Below are 9,586 nucleotides of genomic sequence, written 5' to 3' on the forward strand. Positions count from 1 at the left end.
TTTTTAATGATTGCAAAACAAGCGGTTCTTCCCCATCTGAAAGGCGTAAATGTGACAGAAAAACAGTTTCAAGAGCGAAGCTGTCTTACTCTAAGGAGGACTGTACGGAAAAATAGGACATCCAGTGAGCAGCGTTTAACACTTGAATTCAACCAAGCCCAGAACTGCCCTGTTTCAATCCATACCATATGCAGGGAATTCGGAAGCCACTTTTTTCAGAGAAATACAGAAAAAATAAAGTCAAGTGGTGCCGAGAACGTCGTGATTGGACAGCAGAACAATGTCGCAAGGTGAAGTTGTCAGTTTATTCCATTATTCCAAGGTTTACCTTCAGAACCTCACGAAGCGATGGATCCTGCTTGCCTTGTTAAGACAACCCAAGCATCTGGAGGTGGTACGTATGGGGAATGTTTCGGTGGCATGGACTGTGTACTTTGGTACCGGTGGAAGGTCAAATGTCATCTAGGAGTACCTGAATTTTGTATCACATCTACTGCACCCTGCAATGTTTTATCTGGAAGGTGATGGTTACTTTATTGATGACAGTACAACAACCCATCGTACCATTATAGTGCAAGAATGGTTCTGAGAACATGACACGGATTTCCACCATCTTTCCTGGCCTCCACATTCACCTGTTCTCAATCGTATTGAGAATGTGTGGTAGGATATGCTGGAGAGATCTAATCGGCAAAGAAGTCCTCTTCCTTCAATTTTGTTCCTGTTTTTCCATGAAAGAAAACTGAATTGTCATTATCTTAAAATCTTTGAACTCCTTACCATAACATTAATCTCATACAACCAAAATTTACCTTTTAGAGGGTGGTGGAAGATATACTAGGCTTGAAATGCAACAGCTTTCTTTTTTCAGATTTTGTTTTTAATATTGACATTTCTGTCGACCTCCTTTTAAAAAAAGGGGGGGAGAATAAACACGACTACGTAAAGAACGTGAGATTTTTCTTTTGGAAGCATGGAGGTCGTTTTTTGTTGTTTTTTTCTTTCGAATATATCTATTTATTTGTGCACAAACAAATTGCCGAAACTGAAAGTTGATGATTGCTTTTGGTTGGAACACCATTAATAGGCCGATGTCCCGGGAGGAATGCTTCGGGCAAGATCATGATATGAAGTTTAAGCAGAGATGTTTGTTAAAGGAAATAGCTGAAAATCGTTCGACCAGTGAGGCGGAAACGTGTTTGGGTAGACTGAGAAAAGCGTGATGCCTTCATTGTAATAGTTCAACCATGACCGAATAATTAGATAAATTGGCGCCGTTCATATAAAGCTTCAGTGACATCATCATCATCTCTGAGCTTAATGATATCTATACATTGGTCGTTATCTAATAAGTTCGGTACATACACTACGATAAAAAAAAGTTAGGAGAACTGGGATTGTTAGTTTCTTCTTCCACTGAGAGAGATTTACTTTATACTCCTCCCATGAGGGTAATAAGTGTCACATCTATGCCAACCTGTTCTTCAGAAGTGTGCCACTTTGAAGCTAAGGGGGGCCGAGAAGAGGAAAGTCGATATAACAGTAAATAGTTCGCATACCTGACAGGTCGTTTCTGGTGACAATAAAACGTTACCAATTTATGGAGAAACCAAATTACTGCAATAAACCTGATTTTTGGTGTTGGGCGTTGCCTTAACTGCTAGTACAGAATCAGATAACTAACACTGTAATCATTCGCCGACATATTTTAGTTAATTACGTGGCACAATTAGCAATTTAGTTCCATGAAGGGACGTTTGGAAAGTAAGGACAAAGGCCGGACATATAGTTGTGTAGCTGGGCTACAAATTGCTAAAGACTCGTTCTATGGACTTTTCCAAATTTTGCGAACCGTTGTTGTCTTGTGTATAACACAAGAGGTTCCTGGTGCTCAATGGGACCTCATAAAATAGAGATACGAAAGATTGAAGAGGTGTCAGCTATGTATGAGCCAGCAATTAAATTTGACTCTCGCTAATGTCTCAGCGAAGACTCTTAGGAAGTGCTAGGATGAAGTTTCGATTTGTTGCATCTCTTGAGTATACTCTTGACTAATAAAAGACAAAGTTTTTTTTTTTTTTTAATGAAAATTATTATCGTATTGGGCGGTCGAGTAATTAGCGAATATTACGTTCTTAGCACATTCGAATTTTTAAAATTAATGAGACTTTCTACTTCTAATTAGGTACTGTGTACAATTAGCACCTTCCAGTCTATTGATTTTTTTCTCCTTTTTATATTATGGCGAACAGGAAAATAACAAAGTGAAACTTCTAGACAAAATGTAGCCCGATGTCATTAAATGCGACACACATTCTTGGGGGTTTTTATGGTTGTTTAAAAACTCCCGATGTCTTCTCTAAAAAATTAAGCAAGACAAAAAAAAAACTGTCCAAGGACATGTACCTAATTCAGAACCAGTTCCTTGGTGTTTGTGTATGGTTTATTCTGATATCAAAGAGGCCTTCTCAGATAAACGTTAGGGGAAAAAATTGATGATATTTTTTCTTCCATTATTAAAATATCGGTGGAAAATTATCTGGAAGAAGTCCCCTCGACAGTAATAATAACTTTAACGAAGTAACATCGCAATCTATTTTTTATTTTCTAAATTACTATTATCACTGTCCTCGCATTTTTGCTAAGAACTCTTTTTAGCAGTCGAGTTCAATTTTAAATTAAAGATGGGAGATAAGAAATCGAAAATACGAAATATAGCGTTAATTATCACTCAATAAATTACTTACTTCGAAGCTGAACCTATCCTCATTCGAGAATAGCCTCGGCGTACAAGCGTTTACACCATTTTTTCCCCTTTTCCTAATTAATTTTTTTTTGTATTTAGAATAATAATAATGGGAGTGTACAAAGAGAAATCATCTGCCCAACAGTGCCAAATACACTGGTGACAAAGGACATGAGACACCAATATACTGTGCCTGTATTTGCGCGTGTGTTCCTCGGCTAATTTGCCTATTTACTGTTGAACTTAAAATGTTCCATCAATTTTTATCTGGGCAAGTTGATTGACCGCCCCACTATGAGGGGTAGTCAATACGTATTTGCCCTTAACTTGGATTAGGGATTATAAACCTGGCTTGTAATTTCATCCTTCTCTTGCTAGACACCTTTCACATCTGCGGATAAGCTCTTTCAGGCCTCTTGAATGGAACTCTTCACTTTGAGCGAAAAACCAGGGTTTCACTTTATTAATTACCTCCTCTGAAACCCGCGCCCCTTAATGGTTTCTTCATTTTATGGAAGAAGTCTGAAGGTAAAACGAATTGGGAGAATAGTTGGATGCAACAGATTTTCAAAGATACACCTGATTTGAAAGTCCACTATGAGAACAGTCTTGTCAGCAGGGGCATTGTCAGCTAGGACACCTTTGGATACTCTGTCTTAACGTTCCCAGGAGTTCCTGTAGTATTCCCTCAGTGGTGCTGTTGCCTTTTGGGAGGTGTCCCAGAAGAGTGACAACATGACCTTATTGGCAAACAATTAAACCTTGGCTGTTTTGTGAAGGTCAATGTTTCCATTTTGTGCTCATCTGTTTTGTTTCTGGGTCATAGTGTTGTATCCAGCATTAATTCATCATCACAACTCTGTCAAAATATCAAAATTCTCTCTACAAAACTCTAATGATTGTGCAGAACACTCTTCTTTTTTTACCGAAATTTTGAGGTGGTGTCAACAATCTCGGGACTCATCGGGCTGCTACCTTAGACATGTGCAGGAACTCTTGCAAATCCACGGCTAATGTTCACTTCATTTTCTCTAAAATTTAGTCACATGTCTGTCTTCAAGAACTAACTATTCCACAATGGCTCATCTGCGCCTGAGATGGATGGGTCTTCCTCCTCTGGGATCATCAAGCACACTGCTTCGCCGACACCTGATTTGTCTTTTAAATATTTCACACAGCCTCATATGATGCGCAGTCCTCTCCATATACGACTTTCATCTCCTCGTGGATTTATTTTGCTTCTTTGTCTTGTAAATGAAGTAATTTTATAACGGATCAGACCTCAACCTTCTCCAGCGACCTCCTCTCGCTGTATTCATGACTCTAGTTCAATACCCAATGGATATAGAAAAACAAATAAATATACATTAACTTATGAGACTAGTATATGTATATACGTTACTAAGTCTCGCAAATATTTCTATATTTTATAAAATGGTGAGATACAGAATTGGCATTTGTTCTTAGAACTCTGTCTATTTTCTCATACAGATCACTTTCAATGTGACCTCCATTGGATTATATTGACGCTGTGACTATAAATATATTTGGCTATGGAATCCATATAGAATTCATGTCAAAATGGCATGCAGGACCAGTTAAAAGTAAAATAGGAAAGGCATTCATACTCAATGACAAGTAGATGGAGAGAGAGAAGAGGAGTTGGATCCCTTCAAAAATAGAGGATACTTTCGCTGATCAGAGAAACAAAAGAGTGGGAAACCCAAAACCAACTGTCGAAGCTATTGTGCGCCAAGCACGTAGAATACCATTAATGACTCCCAAAGGATCGATAGGTAATACAGATAGTAAGAAGAAATCTAAAAAGCATCCTGAATGACTTGAGAAGCAGTTGATAGAACCGGTATATATAATATAGGCCTAGCCTTCAGAAAAACACTTCACACATTTCATGTATGACATGGCGCACTGTCATGTTGAAACAGAAAACGGTCATCCCTATATTTCTGCCACAGAATAGAAAGAAGAGAGTTGTCCAGAATGTTAACGTACAGCATGCCCTTTATTCTTCTAGGAGCAACTCTAATGGTTCAAACTCAAACTACAAGAAACAATCCCAGACGGTGACAACACACCTCTGCCAAACTTCACGTTGGGATGACTGATGAGTAACGCTCTACAACAGACCCAAACACACCACCAGATCGGAAAAACGTGGACCGAGATTCGTCACTCCACAACATAGCTGTCAAAGTTTTCAGGGACCTCATTTGGTTTGATTTTCTGTAAATCCTTATGGCTTCCCTACAATTGACAGTACTTGATGAGGACGGATGGAACCTCTGTACCACTCTTCTGAGCGCACTTCAGTCTCTTTCCGTCAATTTCTGAACTCGGACATTTTCCGTCAGCTACTGCTGATCTAGGGTGATGAAGTTTTGCTGCAGTGACACTAACAGATTGATTACTAATATGGAATTCATCCCATGGCACCTCGATGGAAGCCTTTAAGCTGAACACCTCGGCCGATTTACTGTATTTGTTGATCCCTTACTTGTAGACTGAGGCAGTTGCTTTTATACCCTATTCCTGACACGTGGGTGGTGGATATAATTAATATTTCTATAACCCCAGGAGTGCCTGCTTATTTGTATTTCGCATTTCTCCAAGTATTACTTTAAAGACTTCGATTAGTCTTGAGCGACTTCAAACATCTGATTTAGCATTAGCAGTGGCGAATGATGCAAGAAAGCATGATCAGATAGTATGAGCAAAAACAACAACACTTCCCATATCACCTGTCCGTCCCCTCCAATAGTTCTAGCTCTTCCAGAGTTTATTCAAACTGCCAACTTCCATAAAACCAGATGGAAGTTTGTTCCAACAATCAACAGTCTGAAGGCAAGCCTCCTCGCATGTCCTACAACCGTTCTTCCTCAATTTGAATTCATGATCCCTCCTGTGTGTGTGTGTGTGTGTGTGTGTGTGTATGTGTGTAGGCTAAGCAAGAGGAAGAATCCCATTGGCACTGAGCTTGATCAATCCATTCAAAGCTAAACACCTCAATCAGATCACCTCGAAGGTGAGAATTTGAGAAGGTTCCGATCTGTTTCATCTTCTCTTTTCCATTTTTTTTTCACAACTCTCTTTCTTCCATCCTGTATTAATCAAAGTTTTCAATCGTTTAAGATTAAGATAACACAAATAATGGCTTCGATAGTCCAAAGACAGAAACAAACAGACACTGCTATCTTACTGATAAGGTGGCTTAGAAGCAGTACGATCTCCGAGTGTTTCCCTCTCCAACTTTCTTTCACACGCAGCACCCTCTAGCTGGATTTTGAGTGAGAAGGCGACACTCCTACATGATTAAGATGCCACCAAGACAAGATAAGTGAATGACTGCGTAACCACCTTAAGGCAGTCTTCTTTTTTTGGTCAGGCAGTGTGTAACTTGATCGGAAGGCAAATAATGTAACCCTGTTGGTGGCGACGAGCAGTGCTAGCCAGAATGAGCGCGGCACTACAACTACTTAGCCGCTGTTCACCCGTGACCGTAACATACTGAAATTTAAGGGGTGTAAAGCTAACAATGCGTAACGAGGATCTTCATTTGTCTTCCACCCTCCACTAGCGCTGGACGTCGGAAGGAGAAACCATTAATTAGCCACAGGGGTTGACGGATAGTTTATTTAATTCTTAGCAAGCGAGCAGCGCGGCAATGATACGAGAGAATAAGTAAAGTGTTCAGCCGCTACGTACCTTCTTACCTCCGCTATCGTCCTTCGCAGCTGCGGAGACAGCGAAGTTCACTACAACAGCAGCGCTGTTTGATCTACGGAGATAAGATTCAAATCGTCGAAGTGGTGCTCAAAGAAAAAATGAAGCAGTTATAAGTTCTTTGTGTAACGTTTTGTTTAAATAGCGCATAGTACATTGACTAGCCAAAAAAAAATTGTTAGAAAACGTTTAGCAGGAGCCACAATTGAGAAAACAAATCACTGATGCGTCCAAAGCTGGGCCATGCAGAATAGAATGTCCAGAGGGCAGCAAATGATTGAAAAATTCGATTTAGGCAAAAAATATATCATTTTATTTGTTGGAAAGGGCAGTTTGGATTCGTAGTTCTTTACCAACCACAATACAGCACCTGATAAATATCCTGATGGAAGAATGGTCACATCTGGAGCTGGATGCCTTCAAACACCTAGTGGAATCCGTGCCACTACGTGTACGGACTATAATTCGAGCAAAAGGTGGCCTTAATAGACATTGAATAACGGTTTCTAATTTTCAAATTTAAGAACATTTACACTTATACCCAGTGGGGGATATAAATGTCCTAAAATTTCATTAGCTAACCACATGTCTTGTATCCCACCCATCCCCTTCTGCTCATATTGAATATCGAGAGAGACCACAGCAATTGTTGTTAGTGGGGGTACATAGTGATTGATTTTTGCGTGGTTAATAACAGCAGAGGAATCCAATCGATTATTGTCTCAGTAACAGGTCCAAGATGGTAAGTGATATCGCACTTCTGCAGTTTAAGCGTAATTGCTCAAAGGCAAGGAAGCCGAAATACATCTTGAGCAAACAAAAACTCGTCAAACTAGTTTGAATAAACTCCTCTATTGAAGTATCGTCATTTGGATGTGTATTGCTTGATATTCGGTCGCTGCCAGCCATTTGCAGCGGCCAGTGTAATAATTTACATATTCCATCACGCATGTGTAAATGAGTCTCATAATTCTTCAAATAAATCGCATAATAAGCCGAATGGTATTGTGGTAGTTCGTAAGTAGTTTAACACAGAAGAGCTACGGCCATTTATACACAAGTTCATCGCCACTGCAAAACTGCAAACAGGTAGATTACTGACATCGAAGGAAGATAAAGTCGCGATCCATCATGGCACACACAACCACCGAACACACTGCCGCTCGTAGGGAAAGCGGCGCACGTACCCTGGGAAGTGAATTCGAGTTATCCGACTCTGTCCATAGTAAGCCTTTTGTGTACGATCTCCACTTCTTTATGGAGTGACAACCCTCCAAGAATTTCTAGCGACACATTTTTTTTTCAATCCGACTGTACTTCTCGACAGTCAGTCATTTCTTCGAAATGATTAATAGCAAATACTTAAGAGCTAGATTTATATAGCCAATCTATTGTACGCATCTTTGCAATCTAAAAGAAAAAAAATATGCACACTGCACTGAAGATCTTGTTATCTGTTTATCAAATATTATCGGTTATAATAACCGAAGTAAGCATTTCACGAAGGATACACTAAAAATCTTTGATTCCAAAGCAAAATAGTGATAGAGAGATTGTATTTGAAAGTGTAAGTAGGCAAGAGAAATAAATTTGATTGACTGTTAATTGTACACATGAGTATGACCTTCTTGGACTATAATGGATCTTACTTATTGACCTCTTGTGAAATGCCGTTAGATTCTCCCAGATTATTTAGAAAGGCACATTGGACTGGTTCTTCTAGATGAGTCAGTCGAATGACTTGAATGGTGGATCACATTCATGCCACCCCAGTATCTTTCATCAGGATGATGCACCTTTCCAACAGCCAGAGCCAGCATGGAATGGCTGAAAGACCATAATATAAATATTCTCACATGGTTAGGTCCGACCAAAATTCGTTTGAAGATGATAGTCAATGTCAAAAATTTGTTTCCCATCTAAATCCAAGCAATAGAAAGGGACTTCCCCCAAGAACTACTATGTTTAGCGGATTTTATGTCAAGACAGATTGAATCTGTTTTAAAGGCTTTTCAACCAAATATTAATAAACGTATTGTGCATTCCAGTCTTGATTTTTCATTTTTTAATTAAAAAAGACGTAATTTAATTGCATCTAATAGGACGTTTTTCTTTCAAAAATAAAATAATTCTGAATTCAAAATAAAGACATAATAAATATTGGATATAAGAAAACATTATGCATATTTTTTAGAAGTGTCCAGGATTAAGTCCAGTATTGTATTATATTTCTGGCTTCGAATGTCTTCCATCCAACGTGTCCATCATATTCATGTAAAACTAATTGCTTAAATCGGTAGAAATATGTCATAATTTAATAATGAATATATCTCTAACATTTAAAATGAAAACAAATTTATTTTTCCTTACGTCTCCACGATACTCGTTTCCTAAAATCATAAATTGATGTGAAAGTATTTGTACAGTCGGTAATTAAACTTCAATAATTCACGAGATAAATATTAATCAGCGTTTATTTAATTAAACTTTTAAAAAAATTGATTACTGTTAACTCGCTTTTGAAGTGAAATAAAAACAGAAAAGAATCATCAGAATAATATGCATAAATTATGTTCACAAAAAACCCTGTACCAGTGTAATGTAAGCTCCTCTTGATAGTGATCGATTACAATTACTGGAGCTGCCTCGTGACGCGCGACATGATGTAATAACGTGTGTTCACAACAAATATCAGTGAAATGTATTTCTGTAGTAGACTAAGCCTACTTTTAGTTGGCGTTTAATTGGCGTACAAAAAACAAAACGTAATATTTCCTCATTAATATAATGTCTAAGGCAGCCAAGGCTATGAGGCAATTTATGGTGCTATTGTTGATTAACTGCGTGTATTCCAGGGTTTGAAGTACTGGTTAAGACATCCGAGGTGGATATTGTTGGGATATCAGAGACGTGGTGTCACTCAGATATAAGGGATGCGCGACTGGAATTTGGAGAGTACAATGTGTACAGGAAGGGAGGAGGGGTTATGCTATTACTTAAGAAACATAATATCTAAGGCAGTGCATCTAATTGACATAGATGGACAGTGCAATGTTGAGTCAGTTTGGTGTGACTCAACATGAAAGCAAAAATTAAGGG

Source organism: Mastigoproctus giganteus, chromosome 14, assembly GCF_048544385.1.
Source record: "Mastigoproctus giganteus isolate SK-2022 chromosome 14, ASM4854438v1, whole genome shotgun sequence".
In the NCBI taxonomy this organism is placed as follows: Eukaryota; Metazoa; Arthropoda; class Arachnida; order Uropygi; family Thelyphonidae; genus Mastigoproctus; species Mastigoproctus giganteus.